This window comes from Coregonus lavaretus (assembly GCF_964263955.1).
Source record: "Coregonus lavaretus genome assembly, chromosome: 21".
Taxonomy (NCBI): domain Eukaryota; kingdom Metazoa; phylum Chordata; class Actinopteri; order Salmoniformes; family Salmonidae; genus Coregonus; species Coregonus lavaretus.
This window is the reverse complement of record NC_140008.1, coordinates 16,913,068-16,932,662: the sequence shown is the minus strand read 5'-3', so window position 1 is coordinate 16,932,662 and position 19,595 is coordinate 16,913,068. Positions and strand designations below refer to the sequence as shown.

At 40.3% G+C, this 19,595-nt stretch overlaps 1 protein-coding gene and 1 pseudogene across 2 annotated transcripts in view; one reads left to right on the top strand and one right to left on the bottom strand.

Annotated features, from left to right (window-relative positions):
- Positions 1–19,595, bottom strand: part of LOC311149299 (uncharacterized protein) — a 176,407-nt gene that overhangs the window by 135,095 nt on the left and 21,717 nt on the right. The window lies entirely within an intron of this gene.
- LOC311149105 lies at positions 8,439–10,201 on the top strand (annotated as a pseudogene). Its single transcript, XR_014615658.1, has 2 exons — positions 8,439–8,859; positions 8,950–10,201. The product of XR_014615658.1 is annotated as an uncharacterized misc_RNA (transcript).

The window sequence follows — 19,595 nt, the reverse complement described above, 5'->3', positions numbered from 1 at the left end:
AGGGACCCGCAATGCAATGTGCATTCTTCACAAGTAGGAATCTCAACTACTCTATAACTTAAGCTTCTTTGTTTAGTTTTTATATCCCTGCTGAAACACTGATACGATGAAAAATGCAGGTGTAATTTTGGGACTCAATGTTGTTGGTGTTGTATTCAGGCAAGTCTCTGGAATCGAATCTCACGGAGTTCACAGGGGATGGGTAAAAAAATGCTGTCTGTACTTGTCGCCTTTTATCCACTAAAGGCTGTAGTGGTACTTTCTGCAGCTTGTCCAACCTGCACACACTGATATACAAACATCCTCACTCACACACTGGGAAATGCATGAATAACAACAAACTACTGGGCAATTTTCACATCTTTTGATTTATTTCATTTTTGTAAACCAATATTGTACTGTGAATGGGAGACATTCTCTGACTGTATAATTGTGTATAATTTAGATTATTATATTTATGCTGTCAAGTTTCTCCATTTTGTAAAGTTTTGTTTTTTGTTTATTTTGTTCTCCTGAAACGTGTAACAGTGTAGAATGCCTTAGGTATACGGGTGTACTTAACGCAGTCTGAAAACAATGGTGCTACAATCTGTAACTCTGGACTGTGCCTCATTTTATTTATACAATATTAAGAACATCAATAACTGTCGATACTTGGTGCTTCTTGTGCTCAAGGACATTTTAAATGCCATTTTCTGGCATGCTTTCTCGTATTTAAAGTGTAGTTACCCGATTTTTGAATTGTTGTACTAGTGTACAGCTGTAGACACTGCACGATTTGGCTCAGAGTTAAGAAAACAGGTAATGCTCTCATTAGATGCGTTTTCACACAGTATTTTTGGCATACTGCGAAACACCCTTTTGCTTTCAGAAACTTGACACTTGTTCAGGACTATTTGTAAATGCGTGTGACACTGTTTTTTTTGTACAGATAAGTTTGTGTTAAAAAAGGTGTGTTGGTGAATAAGAAACGCCTAGATTGATTTGGGGTATTATATTTGTTCTGATTTTATTTTTTGGGTGCTGACGTATGTGACCCACTTCTATAGCCTGTCAAACAGGTTGGGCCTGCACCGAAGGGAGACACCGGTGCAGAGTTGTTAAGCCAGGGCTTTAATAGAGTGAGTGAAACACCATGACTATTCAGTGTCAATGAGGGCATGCCAGTCACATGGCACCGTCTCCTCTGAGATATATATATATATATATATATATATATATATATATATATATATATATATATTCCTAGAGAGAAACTCAACGCTTGTACTATTATGTGCTTAACACATGCAGACAGAGATTTGTGCTGAAACTAGACTGTCTTGATTTGTTCTGCATTGTGTCAGATTTACTTCATGCCTTTTAAAGAGAAACTTATACTGGTGCTCTTTCAACTGTACAAACCGATTTCAGAAAATGTTCTGGGTGCATCCAAAAACCAAATGTCATCTCATTTCTACCGATTGTCCTGGGATATGTCTTAAAACCGCCTCCTTCCAATAGCGTGAGCATATTACATCTGTAATTACAAGTTAATTGTTCGAATATAACTGGTAGTAGAATAACAACTAGTAGGTATTACGTGAGTTTGCAACAATCAGACTTCCTTTTGATCTGATTGCCAAATGGCAGTCTTTACTAATTGAGGAGGTGACGTGAAGCAGCAGGACATTCATTTCTTTATTTTGTGTTTGTTTCATCTGTACCCTCAAATAAAAATGCCTCATCAAAGCGTTAGTCACAATGCGGTCTGCTAGACAAGTGCTTTGTAACCAGGAATGTGTGTATCGACCCTTCTGTTCAAGTGAAGTGAGGACAATGATTTGTTCATGTCGGACATGAACAGCGACGCGAATTCCATTGTTAACAGCACTGACATGCCTTTTGTAATTGTTGATGTTTTCATTTTTTTTCTTGGTGTTTGATATAATAGCAGTTGGTATCAATGATGCTTTTATTATGACAAGATTCAGATCAAGTTTTAATACTCTTAAACAGGCAGTGTGGTGCTCTCCTAGACTTAAAATGAGGAAAATGCAGCTATTGATTAATACACTTCCTGTTGTGCTAGAGGAGGGGAAAGGTTTAATAAACTTCAACACAGGCTCTCTTGACTTTTTGATCTGAAAATATACTTCCTAGTTGGCTGGAGTGGCAATGTGTGTGGGAGTGAGAATAATATTGGGTAGTGAATATTGTTACTTCAGGATTCAACAGGCTGTTACAACACACCCTACTTTTTAATATGTCCACTGAAGAACTAAGCCTATGATCTCTCTGGCAAATATGGATGAATTATATTGAATACTGTAGTGCAGTATACTGCTCTATAAATTTTCTCAATGCATAACTTTACAGTTAAGACTGTTTCACATACCAAGACTGAATCCTGCAAAGTATCTCACTCAGGAACTTATCAGATATCTTAAAATGCTATAACACTTAAATAATGTATATGTCCAACTTATCTTTAAACTGGGGCTTATGTTTCTCCCTTTCTCAGGACCAGGGACCGCATTTATATTTTGATGTAACTTGAAAATTTGTTTTGGTGCTTTGAGTTGACAAACTGCCTTAGATATACGTTTGCCCACTGACAAAGAAATGATCAGTCTAATTTTAATGGTAGGTTTATTTGAACAGTGAGAGACAGAATAACAACAAATAAATCCAGAAAAACGCATGTCAAAAATGTTAGAAATTGATTTGCATTTTAATGAGGGAAATAAGTATTTGACCCCTCTGCAAAACATGACTTAGTACTTGGTGGCAAAACCCTTGTTGGCAATCACAGAGGTCAGACGTTTCTTGTAGTTGGCCACCAGGTTTGCACACATCTCAGGAGGGATTTTGTCCCACTCCTCTTTGCAGATCTTCTCCAAGTCATTAAGGTTTCGAGCCTGACGTTTGGCAACTCGAATGTTCAGCTCCCTCCACAGATTTTCTATGGGATTAAGGTCTGGATACTGGCTAGGCCACTCCAGGACCTTAATGTGCTTCTTCTTGAGCCACTCCTTTGTTGCCTTGGCCGTGTGTTTTGGGTCATTGTCGTGCTGGAATACCCATCCACGACCCATTTTCAATGCACTGGCTGAGGGAAGGAGGTTCTCACCCAATATTTGACGGTACATGGCCCCGTCCATCGTCCCTTTGATGCGGTGAAGTTGTCCTGTCCCCTTAGCAGAAAAACACCCCCAAAGCATAATGTTTCCACCTCCATGTTTGACAGTGGGGATGGTGTTCTTGGGGTCATAGGCAGCATTCCTCCTCCTCCAAACACGGCGAGTTGAGTTGATGCCAAAGAGCTCCATTTTGGTCTCATCTGACCACAACACTTTCACCCAGTTCTCCTCTGAATCATTCAGATGTTCATTGGCAAACTTCAGACGGGCATGTATATGTGCTTTCTTGAACAGGGGGACCTTGTGGGCGCTGCAGGATTTCAGTCCTTCACGGCGTAGTGTGTTACCAATTGTTTTCTTGGTGACTATGGTCCCAGCTGCCTTGAGATCATTGACAAGATCCTCCCGTGTAGTTCTGGGCTGATTCCTCACCGTTCTCATGATCATTGCAACTCCACGAGGTGAGATCTTTCATGGAGCCCCAGGCCGAGGGAGATTGACAGGTCTTTTGTGTTTCTTCCATTTATAATCGCACCAACTGTTGTCACCTTCTCACCAAGCTGCTTGGCGATGGTCTTGTAGCCCATTCCAGCCTTGTGTAGGTCTACAATCTTGTCCCTGACATCCTTGGAGAGCTCTTTGGTCTTGGCCATGGTGGAGAGTTTGGAATCTGATTGATTGCTTCTGTGGACAAGTGTCTTTTTATACAGGTAACAAGCTGAGATTAGGAGCACTCCCTTTAAGACCTGGGAGCCAGAAATCTTTCTGATTGAGAGGGGGTCATACTTATTTCCCTCATTGAAATGAAAATCAATTGATAACATTTTTGACGTGTTTTTCTGGATTTTTCTGTTGTTATTCTGTCTCTCACTGTTCAAATAAACCTACCATTAAAATTATAGACTGATCATTTCTTTGTCAGTGGGCAAACGTACAAAATCAGCAGGGGATCAAATACTTTTTTCCCTCACTGTATGTTTGTCTCCTCAATGTCTCACTGTCACACACATCCAGCCACGCCAGCAAAAGACTGCAGCTTTATTTGACTAGTCTGAAGATGTCGTGGAAAAGCCTCATCTTCCTACTCTCTCCCAAATGTCTCATTCTCGCTCTTTCTCGAAATGAAATGTCCTTTGACCTTTGTTCGGTGTTGTGATCCTTACATAGGTTGAACGCTGTGTAGTTGAAGGAATTAATTTAACTCTCTCAGTAAAGCCAGGGCAGGTTTGAGGTGCAATAACGGCAAACCTACTTTCCAAAACACTCTGGGTTGTCATAGAAACTCTTGGTGTTGGTGCTTTTATCTTAAAGATGATTGGCAAATTGACATTTTGTTTTTGTTTTGCTTTTTACGATAATTATTAATAAAATGTTTTCTTATAATGTGTTTCATTTACATCTCTTCTAATTGGTGATATTATGCATATTAAAAAGGTGCTTTTCTTTATGCATTTATTCAAGTTTATTTAGGCTTTAGGGTGCATGATATTTCAGTTATTAGTTTTCAGTGAAGGAGTCAGACAATGATGCTATGTAGGGGTAATAAGTTCATAATTTTTCTACTACCATTAGAGGAGTACGTTCTGTACAAAGCTATGCTTATCGTTTTGCCCAAAAATGGTGTTTTGAGAAATGTATCCTCAGTTCTGTCTGTAGTGGGGAATGCACATTTCAGTAAAAAATGTCCACTACTGGGGAAATAATGGACTTTTTAAATATTTATAGTAGGCCTAGTAAAGAAAAGCAACATTCAATGTTCTAGGAATACTCTGAAATACACATTGTTAAAGTGTTTTGCAGTATTACGTGTGTGTTTTCAAGCCATTAAATTATAATTATTGTAATTGTTTTGTTAATCCCTGCAGGAATTTTTAAATTAACCTTGGCATTATCACTTGGCACAGTTGACCACCAAGCAGGACAGACTCAACTCAATGACCTTGGTTGTCTGCAAAACAAGGCTGCAGCTGTGGGTTTTGTCCATGAGACCCATCTCAAACCCAGAGGTCTCAACAGCATTATCTCATGGTCTGTCCATCAGAGATCCTTTAATTGGTCGGACGTAAAGAGAGCTCTTTTTTAGCAGACACACTTATCTATCTGGCATGTAGCACATCCATACTCCACCCCACTGTCCTTAGAATAACTGCTGAGAGGACTTTTGAAAGCAAATGTGTCTTTTAATAAATCGTCAAATTGCAATCACATCTTTAAAAGCAGCCACTTGTGATGCAATTCAATGATGAATAATAATATGCCATTTAGCAGACGCTTTTATCCAAAGCGACTTACAGTCATGTGCGCATACATTTTTACTTATGGGTGGTCCCGGGGATCGAACCCACTACCCTGGCGTTACAAGCGCCATGCTCTACCAATTGAGCTACAGAGGACCACATGAACATTCCAATATCTGTTTTTGCATTGGAAGAAAAAACATTGTGTAGAAGAATTGTAAGAAATGGCAGGAGACCGAAACGATAGGATAGTGTTGATCGAGTAGGCCAGTCGTTGCCTATGAAAGGCCTTTCTAGAAATGGGATTACGTGCATGTTTTTCTGTCTCCTTTAAGTGTCCTCCATTTTCTTTTTTGAGGTGTTTGTCAGTCCTCAGTCTATCCTCACTCACAGGCAAGGCAGGTGTCTATCTGCAACACACACAACCCTCCATAGTCGGTCTTGTGCTTCCTTTCCTTAGCCTTCTCAGCCCACCATAGTATTCACAGCATTGGGCGGCATGTAGCCTAGCGGTTAGTGTTGGGCCAGTAACCGAAAGATTGCTTGTTTGAATACCCGAGCTGACAAGGTGAAAAATCTGTCAGTGTGCCCTTGAGCAAGGAACTTAACCCTAATTTGCCCGAGGGGGGCCATACTACTATGTCTGACCCTGTAAAACAACCCATTTCACTGCACCTATCCAGGTGTCTGACAATAAGACATTATTTTAGCGTACCCTGTTCCTCCACATCTTACAACATGTTGAGGAAACGATGTTTCCCATATCTTTCAATGGACACATCACATAATATTGAGAGGCAGTGTACTACACAAAACCCTTCTCACTTGCTTACCTGAACCAAACAAGTGTTAGATCCAGACATGACGGGCTGCCATGAGGCTGTGGTGTGTATTCTGCCTGATACTGGTGCTGCCCAGTGTGGACACTCCTCGTCACCTACCTGGGGATGCTCCATGTTTTAGAAGGACACCGGCTCATGTAGAGGTTATTGAGGAAATGCTTTCAGCACTTCGTGGAGTTTGGGTCCAGGAAAGCGAGCTGAGAAAGGAGGATTTGACTTGGTTTTGCAGTTTGCTCACACTGATGGTGCTCCAATCTCAGTCTTAGCCACACTAGCTGAAGAAGCCAACAAAGAGAAACATGGCCTATATGATTGGCACCCAACCAAAGGTAAAATGTGTCTGTTTCCAAATATCAGCTTTGAATATATGGCACAGATATGGATCTGATTCTGAATGAAATAGGATGTTATGTCTTGTCTACCCTCCGCCTTCCCTCTCCAAGATCAAGTCCATACTGCTCCTTGCCTTTCGAAACCCCAGAACAGGATCCTTCAGCGCCATCACTTTCACCAGTCAGTCTGCAGCCTTACAAACAGGTTAGAAGTCATTACTTACTCATTTACAACATTCCTGAACTTCTTGTCTTTCACATTTTTAGAAGTCTTTCTTGTCTTACCATAGACCATTAAAAGACTGCTGTACTGCTGTTGGTATTGGACTCCCACCGTACCCCATTTCAGACGGTATGTATTTCAGAGGGAACACAGTTCCTCATCCTAACAGGAAAGCCATCAGAGGGCAAAAGTCACCTGAAATGGCGAATCAATGTTGACACAAAAACACCAGATACAGGTAAGAAGAACATCTCATCTTGTACAGCTTATAGTGTTCAAGTTACATGCTGATGGAAGGAAAGTCTATTATAAAGCTTATTTACCCTTCTCAGGGCAAAAGCTGTCTGAACTACAAGGTATCCTGATTGGTGAAGGAATAAGAAGTGATGTCAGTGTCATACCCCTGGTGCTTTTCTCAATGGATAGAGGAATTAATGAAAGGGCAGTTGGCTTTGGCTTTTTTTCAAATGCAGCATCTACAGTTGAAGTCGGAGGTTTACATACACCTTAGCCAAATACATTTAAACTCAGTTTTTCACAATTCCTGACATTTAATCCTAGTAAAAATTCCCTGTCTTAGGTCAGTTAGGACCACCACTTTATTTTAAATATGTGAAATGTCAAACATTTCAGGTAGCCTTCCACAAGCTTCCCACAATAATTTGGGTGAATTTTCGCCCATTCCTCCTGACAGAGCTGGTGTAACTGAGTCTCCAAACATAACGATGGTCATTATGGCCAAACAGTTTTATTTTTGTTTCATCAGACCAGAGGACATTTCTCCAAAAAGTACGATCTTTGTCCCCATGTGCAGTTGCAAACCGTAGTCTGGCTTTTTTATGGCGGTTTTGGAGAAGTGGCTTCTTCCTTGCTGAGCGGCCTTTCAGGTTATGTCGATATAGGACTCATTTTACTGTGGATATAGATTATTTTGTACCCGTTTCCTCCAGCATCTTCACAAGGTCCTTTGCTGTTGTTCTGAGATTGATTTGCACTTTTCGCACCAAAGTACGTTCATCTCTAGAAGACAGAACGCGTCTCCTTCCTGAGTGGTATGACGGCTGCGTGGTCTCATGATGTTTATACTTACGTACTATTGTTTGTACAGATGAACGTGGTACCTTCAGACATTTGGAAATTGCTCCCAAGGATGAACCAGATTTGTAGAGGTCTACAATGTTGTTGTTTTTCTGAGGTCTTGGCTGATTTCTTCTGATTTTCCCATGATGTCAAGCAAAGAGGCACTGAGTTTGAAGGTAGGCCTTGAAATACATCCACAGGTACACCTCTAATTGACTCGAATTATGTCAATTAGAATATCAGAAGCTTCTAAAGCCATGACATCATTTTCTGGAATTTTCCAAGCTGTTTAAAGGCACAGTCAACTTAGTGTATGTAAACTTCTGACCCACTGGAATTGTGATACAGTGAAATAATCTGTCTGTAAACAATTGTTGGAAAAATTACTTGTGTCATGCACAAAGTAGATGTCCTAACCGACTTGCCAAAACTATAGTTTGTTAACAAGACATTTGTGGAGTGGTTGAAAAACGAGTTTTAATGACTCCAACCTAAGTGTATGTAAACTTTCGACTTCAACTGTAGCTATTATTGTTATTTTTCTTTAAATGATTGAAGTCATAGAGATTCTTAAATTAGTGTAATTGTCTTTCTCAGAGTGACACAAGCAAAGTCCCTCCCCTGCTCCCTCCAGGACCTATGCTTTTCTGTGTGAGCTGCAGGAGTTCCTCAGTGACGTTCTGCCACCACAGACGCAGTCACAACTACGGGCTACTCCGGTCCCGCTGTACACTCTGCATTCTCTCCCCACCCTGTCCCTTGGGGTGTCGTCCAGTGAGACCGTCCCGGCCGGGCTGCTCAACTCCTCAGCTCTCACCCTGTTCTCCTTCCCCACACTGGGCTCTGCTCCAGGGGCACACAGGGAGCTGGCCCTGCAGCCTGCCCTGCTGGAGGTGCTCAGGCAGAGACTGGAGGAGGTTGTGGTCCAGATGAGGATGAAGGAGGTGGGCAGAGCAGGGATGGACAGGCTGAGGAGGCTCCGGGGAACTGTCCTTCCCAAAGAGGGTGAGGAACCACCAGCGGGTGAGCAGGCCTCAATGTAAATTCATAATGCATGTCTGTGCATTGATTTAATTATCAAGTCATTTAAAACCTTTTTCTTTCACTACTGAGCCCTGCTTCTGCTGAAGGCCCTGCAGACTGTGGTGGGAGCCTGGGAGATGGAGAGGGGGCAGTAGGCCAAGAGGGCCCAGGGAAGGGACACCTGTGTTGGCTGCACAGCCTCACTGTCCCTGGAGAAATACCTGCTGGCTCCTCCTGAGGTCACCATCTACAACTACCAGGGAGTCTGCTGCTTTCCCCTGACCAACGGTAACAACCATCCCCTCCTTCTGAACAACCAGGTCCAGAGGGGCCCTGGAGCGCTCACCCTTCTGTGTGCCTATGGACAATGAGGACCTCAAGGTGGTGGAGTTGGATCAGGATGGAACCAAGATCTCCATCAAACCCAACATGGTGACCAAGGAGTGTGGTTGCCGCTGATTCCTCCATGTGGTCCAATGACTGTAATAATGGCAAGGACCAGGCCAACTGCATGGGTGGACCATTACTCAGAAAAAGTCAATAATTTTGTTTATTGTAAATGCATCATCATCATCACCACATCTAATTCTCCACCTATGCTCAATCATGTTCTGCCAAATATTAGCTGATTTTACATTTTAATACACTTTTTGTTACTCATCAATGTCAATCGCAAAGTCAATGGCACAGTGCACATATTGGTTCTTTCAAATACCGTTTGATCATTATCAATTTGCATCCAATGAAAATGCATATTAAAGGCTAAAAGAATATATCATCGAATATGAGATGGGAACCAGCAAATGTTATTCATTTGAATTGATTTCTGTATACCCTCTAAATATGAAAAACATTTATGCAAACAGATTATGCATGATCAGATTAGACTTCATATAAGACTGTGTATGGTGCATTTAAGATCATTGTGATGTATGTATGACTTTTTGACTGTATTGTTGGGAAAGGGCTCGTAAGTAAGCGTTTTGCAGTAGTCCACCTGTTGTATTTGGGGCATGTGACAAATAAAATTGTTTTTGTATGATAATTGTTCTGTAAATTGGTTCTTTCTAAAGTAGTAAATTGCAATATATCCTTTATTTTTTATATAAACACTGGGCAAACTGACATTATTTGATTATTCTTTCAGAAAATGTCAGCCTATTTTGTTGTATTAGCCTCTTTACCATTCTCCATAATGCTATCTCGCTATCATTCCTTTAACAGCCCTTTGTCAGACACATCTCTATTTCTGATCCTCAAGACTCCCCCTCTTCTCTTTGGTTTTCCTTTTCTTCCATCGTCTGATCCCCAACTCAGCAAGCTGTCCCACAGAGTGGCTGCAGGCTGGAGGGAGAGAAGAGGAACACCCAGGGGCACAACATAAGGTTCTAAAGCAGAGCGCTTAATTATTTGTTATTCAGTGTGTTCGTTATGAGAAGGACATATATAGAAAATACACTGAGTATACAAAACATTAGGAACACCTGCTCTTTCCACGACATTTACATGTACATTTTAGCAGATGCTCTTATCCAGAGCGACTTAGTTAGTGAGTGAATACATTATTTTAAAGAAAAATCATACTGGCCCCCCGTGGGAATCGAACCCACAACCCTGGCGTTGCAAGCGCCATGCTCTACCAACTGAGCTACACAGGGTCCTACTTACATACTAACTTTAGGCGTCAGTTGTCAGAGCAGCTTACCGATCACTGCACCTGTACACAGCCCATCCAACTACCTCATCCCCATATTGTTACTTATTTTTCTAATTTGCACCCCAGTATCTCTATTTGCACATCATCTTTTGCACATCTATCATTCCAGTGTTAAAACACAATTGTAACTATTTTGCACTATGGCCTATTTATTGCCTTACCTCCAAAATGTACTACATTCGCACACACTGTATATATATTTTCTGTTGTATTTTTGACTATGTTTTGTTTACCCCATATGTAACTCTGTGTTGTTTTTATCGCACTGCTTTGCTTTATCTAGGCCAGGTCGCAGTTGTAAATGAGAACTTGTTATCAACTGGCTTACCTGGTTAAATAAAGGTGAAATAAAAATAGACTGACCAGGTGAATCCATGTCAAAGCTATGATCCCTTATTGATGTCGAATGTTAAATCCACATCAATCAGTGTATATGAAGGAGAGGAGACCGGTTAAATAATACTTTTTAAGCCTTGAGACAATTGAGACATGGATTGTGTGTGCAATTCAGAGGGTGAATCGGCAAGACAAAATATTTAAGTGCCTTTGAACGGGGTATGGTAGTAGGTGCCAGGCTCACCGGTTTGAGTGTGTCAAGAACCGCAACGTTGCTGGGTTTTTCACGCTCAACAGTTTCCTGTGGTATCGGGGGTTGGTATACTCAGTGTAAACTATAAGTCCCAGTACCTGAGCTGTGCCATCTGGCTGTAGATCGGTGCCTCCAAGTAACATCTGAGTAAGATCATTCTCCTCTAGAAATACTTCCAGAGCATCTAAACCACAAGAGATAATGCATGAGCTAGTCTGTGTGCGCATTGAGATAGATACAGTGGGGAGAACAAGTATTTGATACACTGCCGATTTTGCAGGTTTTCCTACTTACAAAGCATGTAGAGGTCTGTAATTTTTATCATAGGTACACTTCAACTGTGAGAGACGGAATCTAAAACAAAAATCCAGAAAATCACATTTTGATTTTTAAGTAATTAATTTGCATTTTATTGTATGACATAAGTATTTGATCACCTACCAACCGGTAAGAATTCCGGCTCTCACAGACCTGTTAGTTTTTCTTTAAGAAGCCCTCCTGTTCTCCACTCATTACCTGTATTAACTGCACCTGTTTGAACTCGTTACCTGTATAAAAGACACCTGTCCACACACTCAATCAAACAGACTCCAACCTCTCCACAATGGCCAAGACCAGAGAGCTGTGTATGGACATCAGGGATAAAATTGTAGACCTGCACAAAGCTGGGATGGGCTACAGGACAATAGGCAAGCAGCTTGGTGAGAAGGCAACAACTGTTGGCGCAATTATTAGAAAATGGAAGAAGTTCAAGATGACGGTCAATCACCCTCGGTCTGTGGCTCCATGCAAGATCTCACCTCATTTTACATTTACATTTTAGTCATTTAGCAGACGCTCTTATCCAGAGCGACTTACAGTTAGTGAATACATATTTGTTTTATACTGGCCCCCCGTGGGAATCGAACCCACAACCCTGGCGTTGCAAATGCCATGTTCTATCAACTGAGCTACATCCCTGCCGGCCATTCCCTTCCCTACCCTGGACGACGCTGGGCCAATTGTGCGCCGCCCATGAGTCTCCCGGTCGCGGCCGGCTGCGACAGAGCCTGGATTCGAACCAGGATCTCTAGTGGCACAGTTAGCACTGCGATGCAGTGCCTTAGACCACAGTCTCAAAGAAAACCATTAGTAACACACTACGCCGTCATGGATTAAAATCCTGCAGCGCACGCAAGGTCCCCCTGCTCAAGCCAGCGCATGTCCAGGCCCGTCTGAAGTTTGCCAATGACCATCTGGATGATCCAGAGGAGGAATGGGAGAAGGTCATGTGGTCTGATGAGACAAAAATAGAGCTTTTTGGTCTAAACTCCACTCGCCGTGTTTGGAGGAAGAAGAAGGATGAGTACAACCCCAAGAACACCATCCCAAGAGCATTGAAGATGGGTCGTGGCTGGGTCTTCCAGCATGACAACGACCCGAAACACACAGCCAGGGCAACTAAGGAGTGGCTTCAACTCACAGTTGAAGTGTACCTATGACAAAAATTACAGACCTCTACATGCTTTGTAAGTAGGAAAACCTGCAAAATCGGCAGTGTATCAAATACTTGTTCTCCCCACTGTAGATATATATTTTTTATCATATGTTTCAACACTCACCATGTACTTCATTCACCCCTGAGCTCACAAGCACAATGATGATCGCCAACACTATGCAACGGTTTAGAGTAATGCCTTTCCATGGGTTCTCAACCTCACTCAAACTTTGGATGGACAAAATACTTTCATATGACACTAGAAGTAGACAGAGTAGTAGGTCAACATGGGACAAAATATACTATTACTGAATATGGAAATGTAATGAATAAGGATTGTATTACTGCTAAGACTCTCAGATGATAATGTTCTGGATCTGTTGCGTCCTGTAAATTCAGGTAATATTTGGGTTTTGTTAATGCAAGATATTTGAAAGGTAAACTTATTAAACATCCCAGTGAAGGTTCAGACTAAATCTTTCATTTTCAGTGTTAACTCAACTGAACGTTTGCTCTAAAACCACATAGGCAATGAGGTTTGAGCACATACATGGATTGAGGTTACAGTGCCTTCCAAAAGTATTCATACCCCTTGACTTATTCCACATTTTGTGTTACAGCCTGAATTCAAAGTGGATTAAATCGTTTTTCTCACCATCTACACACAATACCCCTAAATGACAAAGTGAAAACATGTTTTTTGAAATGTTTGCATATTTAGCATAAATGAAATAACTAATTTACCCCTGAGTCAATACATGTTAGAATCACCTTTGGCAGCGATTAGAGCTGTGAGTCTTTCTGGGTAAGTCTCTAAGAGCTTTGCACACCTGGATTGTACAATATTTGTATGTTATCCTTTTTAAAAATTCTTCAAGCTCTGTCAAGTTGGTCGTTGATCATGGCTAGACTGGCATTTTCAAGTCTTGCCATAGATTTTCAAGCCGATTTAAGTCAAAACTGTAACGAGGCCACTCAGGAACATTCAATGTCATCTTGGTAAGCAACTCATGTATATTTGGCCTTGTGTTTTAGGTTATTGTCTTGCTGAAAGGTGAATTTGTCTTCCAGTGTCTGTTGGAAAGCAGACTGAACCCGGTTTTCCTCTAAGATTTTGCCTGTGCTTAGCTTTATTCAGTTTCTTTTTATCCTAAAAAACTCCCTAGTCCTTGCCAATGACAAGCATATCCATAACATGATGTGGTCATCACCATGCTTGAAAATATGAAGAGTGGTACTCAGTGATGTGTTGGATTTGCCCCATAACGATTTGTATTCAGGACATAAAGTTAATTTCTTTGTCACATTTTTGCAGTTTTACTTTAGTGCCTTATTGCAAACAGGATGCATGTTTTGGAATATTTGTATTCTGTATAGGCTTCCTTCTTTTCACTCTGTCAATTAGGTTAGTATTGTAGAGTGACTACAATGTTGTTGAGCCATCTTCAGTTTTCTCCTATCACAAGCCATTAAACTCTAACTGTTTTAAAGTCACCATGAAATCCCTGAGCGGTTTCCTTCCTCTCCGGCAACTGAGGAAGGACATTTGTATCTTTGTAGTAGTGGAGGATGCTGAGGAGAGGACGGCTCATAGTAATGGCTGGAACGGAGCAAATGGAATGGCATCAAACCATGTGTTTGATACCATTCCACATATCCCGAGCCAGCCATTACCATGAGCCCGTCCTCCCCAATTAAGGTGCCACCAACCTCCTGTGCTTTGTAGTGACCATCCAAAGTGTAATTAATTACTTCACCATGCGCAAAGGGATATTTAATGTCTGCTTTTCACCTATCTACCAATAGGTGCCCTTCTTTGCGAAGCATTGGAAAACCTCCCTGGTTGAATCTGTGTTCGAAATTCAGTGCTCGACTGAGGGACCTTACAGATAATTGTATGTGTGGGGTACAGAGATGAGGTAGTAATTCAAAAATCATGTTAAACACCATGCAACTTATGTGACTTGTTAAACACATTGTTAACTTCTGAACTTATTTAGGCTTGCCATTACAAAGGGGTTGAATCCTCAGACTCATTTCAGCCTTTACATTTTTAATTAATTTAATTCCATAATTCCACTTTGCCATTATGGGGTATTGAGTGTAGGCCAGTGACACAAAATCGCAATTTAATATGTTTTACATTCAGGCTGTATCACAACAAAATGTGGAAAAAGTCAAGGGGTGTGAATACTTTTTGAAAGCACCATGTTGATGCAGAGGACATGATCAGTTCCAAATCGCAATAAAGCATAGACCAATAAAACATTTCTTAAATAGAAATCAGTCTGAACGAACAGAGGAAAAGTAAATATACAGATAATCCTTGTCAAATTATTCCCAAACTAGAGTCTAATGCAAACCTTTAAAAACACATGACAGAATGAGTCTTACCTGGGTTGACCTTTTTCTCCTATGGAAGGAGAGGTTTGTGGATATTGATTTCAGTTCACTGGTAAGTGTCCTATAGCCTGCCCTGCTTTAGATGCCTTGATCCCTGACAGGCAGGCACAGCTGAGAGCTTTAAAAAAAAATACAAATATAGCACTGGAGAGATTTACAGTGCCGTCGGAAAGTATTCAGACCCGTTCACTTTTTCCACATTTTGTTACGTTAGAGTCTCATTCTAAAATTGATTAAATCTACACACAATACTCCATTATGACAAAGCAAAAACAGGTTTAGAAATGTTAGCAAATTTTTTAAAAATAAAACAAACGGAAATATCACATTTACATAAGTATTCAGACCCTTTACTCAGTACTTTGTTGAAGCACCTTTGGCAGCGATTACAGCCTTGAGTCTTATTGGGTATGACGCTGCAAGCTTGGCACACCTGTATTTGGGGAGTTTCTCCCATTCTTCTCTGTAGATCTGTAAGTCGCTTTGGATAAAAGCGTCTGCTAAATGGCATATTAAAATTAAATTAAAATATATTAGATCCTTTCAAGCTCTGTCAGGTTGGATGGGGAGCGTCGCTGCACAGCTATTTTCAGGTCTCTCCAGAGATGTTAGATCGGGTTCAAGTCCAGGCTCTGGACTGCAGAGATTTTTTTTCTATTGATAATGTCAAATTAACAGCCACACAGAAAGACTCATGTGAAGGTGAAATTACAGAGGAGGAACTTCTGGATGCAATTAAAGACTTTAAGTCCGGGAAAACCCCAGGGTTGGATGGCATACCAGTCGAGGTATACCAAACCTTTTTTTTGATATACTAAGAGGACCGTTAAGAGCATGTTTTAACCACTCCTATGTAAATGGTAGATTATCTGACACTCAAGAAGAAGGTCTGATCTCATTATTACTGAAACAGGATACAAGTGGAAAATATAAAGATCCAGTCCATTTACAAAATTGGAGCCCCTTACACTTCAGTGTTGTGATGCAAAAATCCTAGCAAAATGTATAGCGCATAGAATTAAAAAGGTATTGTCGGATATTATTCATTCTAATCAGACAGGTTTTTTACATGGAAGATACATTGGAGATAATATAAGGCAAGTATTGGAAACAATAGAACACTATGGAAAATATGGGAAACCAGGCCTGCTATTCATAGCAGACTTCGAAAAGGCATTTGCTAAAGTTCGACTGGGGTTTATATATAAATGCCTGGAGCATTTCAATTTTGGAGAATCTCTTATAAAATGGGTCAAAATCATGTATAGTAACCCTAGGTGTAAAATAGTAAATAATGGCTATTTCTCAGAAAGTTTTAAACTGTCAAGAGGAGTGAAACAAGGTTGTCCACTATCGGCATATCTATTTATTATGGCCATCGAGATGTTAGCTATTAAAATCAGATCCAACAATAATATCAGGGGATTAGAAAAACAGGGCTTAAAAACAAAGGTGTCATTGTACGCAGATGATTCATGTTTTCTTTTAGATCCACAACTAGAATCCCTCCACAGCCTCATAGAGGATCTAGATACATTTTCTAACCTCTCTGGATTAAAACCAAATTATGACAAATGTACTATATTACGTATTGGATCACTAAAAAATACAATTTTTACATTACCATGTAGTTTACCAATAAAATGGTCTGATGGTGATGTGGATATACTCGGAATACATATCCCAAAGGAAATAAATGATCTCACTTCAATACATTTTAATAGAAAGTTAGCAAAAATAGATAAGATCTTACTACCATGGAAAGGAAAATACCTGTCAATTTGTGGAAAAATCACCCTGATTAACTCTTTAGTATTATCCCAGTTTACCTATTTGCTTATGGTCTTGCCTACGCCTAGCAAACAGTTTTTTAAATTATATGAGAAAAAAATATTCAATTTTATTTGGAACGGCAAGCCAGACAAAATTAAAAGAGCATATTTATATAATGAATATGAATTCGGAGGACAGAAATGATTAAATATTAAAGCATTAGACCTATCACTAAAATCTTCAGTCATCCAAAAGTTATACTTAAATCCGAACTGGTTCTCAAGCAAATTAGTAAGATTGTCTCACCCACTGTTCAAGAAAGGCCTTTTTCCCTTTATTCAGATTACAACCTCTCACTTTCAGTTATTTGAAAAGGAAATAATCTCCCAAATGTCACTATTTCTAAAACAAGCCATAGAAAGTTGGTTGCAATTTCAATTTAATCCTCCAGAAACGACAGAACAAATAATGCAACAAATATTGTGGTTAAATTCAAATATACTAATTGACAAAAAACCTTTATTTTTTGACAGAATGTTTAATAAATGATATCATCGGTAGGACTGGTGGAGTTATGTCGCACATGCAGCTAACAAAAACATATGGAAATGTCTGCTCTACCCAAAATTACAACCAAATAATTGCAGCCTTACCGCAAAAGTGGAAGAGGAAAGTTGAAGGGGGAGAAAGTAAGGAACTTGTCTGTCGGCCTTGCATTAAAGAACATAATTGGTTAAGGAAAACTGTGATAAATAAAAAAGTATATCAGTTTCACTTAAGGACCAAAGGATTGACAGCCGTCCCATATAGATTGCAAAATAGTTGGGAAGAGATCTTTGACGTACCGATCCCATGGCATAGTGTTTATGAACTGACACGCAAAACGACACCGGATTCAAAAATTAGAATCTTTCAATTTAAATTATTATATAAAATTCTTGCTACCAATAGAATGTTATTTATATGGGGGATACAATCTTCCCAGCTCTGCAGATTTTGCTGTGAAGAGATAGAATCATTAGATCATTTGTTTTGGTTCTGTCCATTTGTAGTTTGTTTTTGGACACAGGTCCAGGAATGGCTAAAGGATTGCAATATTTACCTGGAACTAACCTTGCAGATAGCATTACTGGGTGATCTGAAAAGTCATAGTCAATCAATCCAATAATATAATAATACTTATAGCAAAAATGTTTATTATTAATTCACAATCTGTAGAAGCAATGAGAATAGAAAGGTTCAGAACTTTTGTAAAACATCACAGTACGGTTGAAATATATATGGCAAATAGAAATCCTATATGGATGGTGTTAAGAGATAGATGGGAGGTATTGAATAGAGTTGAAGGATGGGACTAATAACAAAGATAGCTAATAATGTAAGTATACTGTGTCCATAATAAGTATATAGGTTGTATGTTGGGAGCTTTTGGGAAAGAGCACAGTTAGAAAGATATGGCATTTAGAAGCAAACCAGATGGACATCATGAAAATGATCGGAGAGGTTGAGAGTAGAAGTAGTTCAGGAGCAAAAAATAAATAAAATATATATATAATATAATTATTGTAAAATTAACTCTGTCCATAAGGTGTAGATAGTAAGTATAGACTGGAAGTAGAGGCCTGGGCATTGTTGTTCACTAATTTACTCCAAGTAGGGAAAGGATGGTGGGGTTGAAAAGTAATAAAGGGGAATATATATAAAAATAAAAAATAAATAAATGGGGGATTGGAAGTGATGCAGACAATTACATTGATAGAAGATACAATCTATCTGCAATATTAAGCTGATCCATTCCCCCCCAAAAATTAAAAAAAAATATATATATATATATATATAAAAATAATAATAAAGTCCAGGCTCTGGCTGGGAAACTCAAGGACATTCAGAGACTTGTCCCGAAGCCACTCCTGCATTGTCTTGGCTGTGTGCTTAGGGTCTTTGTCCTGTTGGAAGGTGAATCTTCGCCTCAGTCGGAGGTCCTGAGTAGGTTTTCATCAAGGATCACTGTACTTTGCTGCGTTCATCTTTCCCTCGATCCTGACTAGTCTCCCAGTCCCTGCCGCTGAAAAACATCCCCACAGCATGATGCTACCACCACCATGCTTCACCGTAGGGATGGTGCCAGGTTTCCATCAGATGTGTCGCTTGGTATTCAGGCCAGAAAGTTCAATCTTGGTTTAATCAGACCAGAGAATCTTGTTTGTCATGGTCTGAGAGTCCTTTAGGTGCCTTTTGGCAAACTCCAAGTGGGCTGTCATGTGCCTTTTACTGAGGAGTGGCTTCCGTCTGGCCACTACCATGAAGGCCTGATTGGTGGAGTGCTGCAGAGATGGTTGTCCTTCTGGAAGGTTCTCCCATCTCCACAGAGGAACTCTGGAGCTCTGTCAGAGTAAACATCGGGTTCCCTGACCAAGGCCCTTCTCCCCCGATTGCTCAGTTTGGCTGGGCGGCCAGCTCTAGGAAGAGTCTTGGTGGTTCCAAACTTCTTCCATTTAAGAATGATGGAGGCCACTCTGTTGTTGGGGACCTTCAATGCTGCAGAAACGTTTTGGTACCGTTCCCCAGATCTGTGCCTCGACACAATCCTGTCTCTGAACTCGAACAAGTCCTTCGACCTCATGGCTTGGTTTTTGCTCTGACGTGCACTGTCAACTGTGGGACCTTTTATAGACAGGTGTGTGCGCCTTTCCAAATCATGTCCAATCAATTGAATTTACCACAGGTGGACTCCAATCAAGTTGTAGAAACGTCTCAAGGATCATCAATGGAAACAG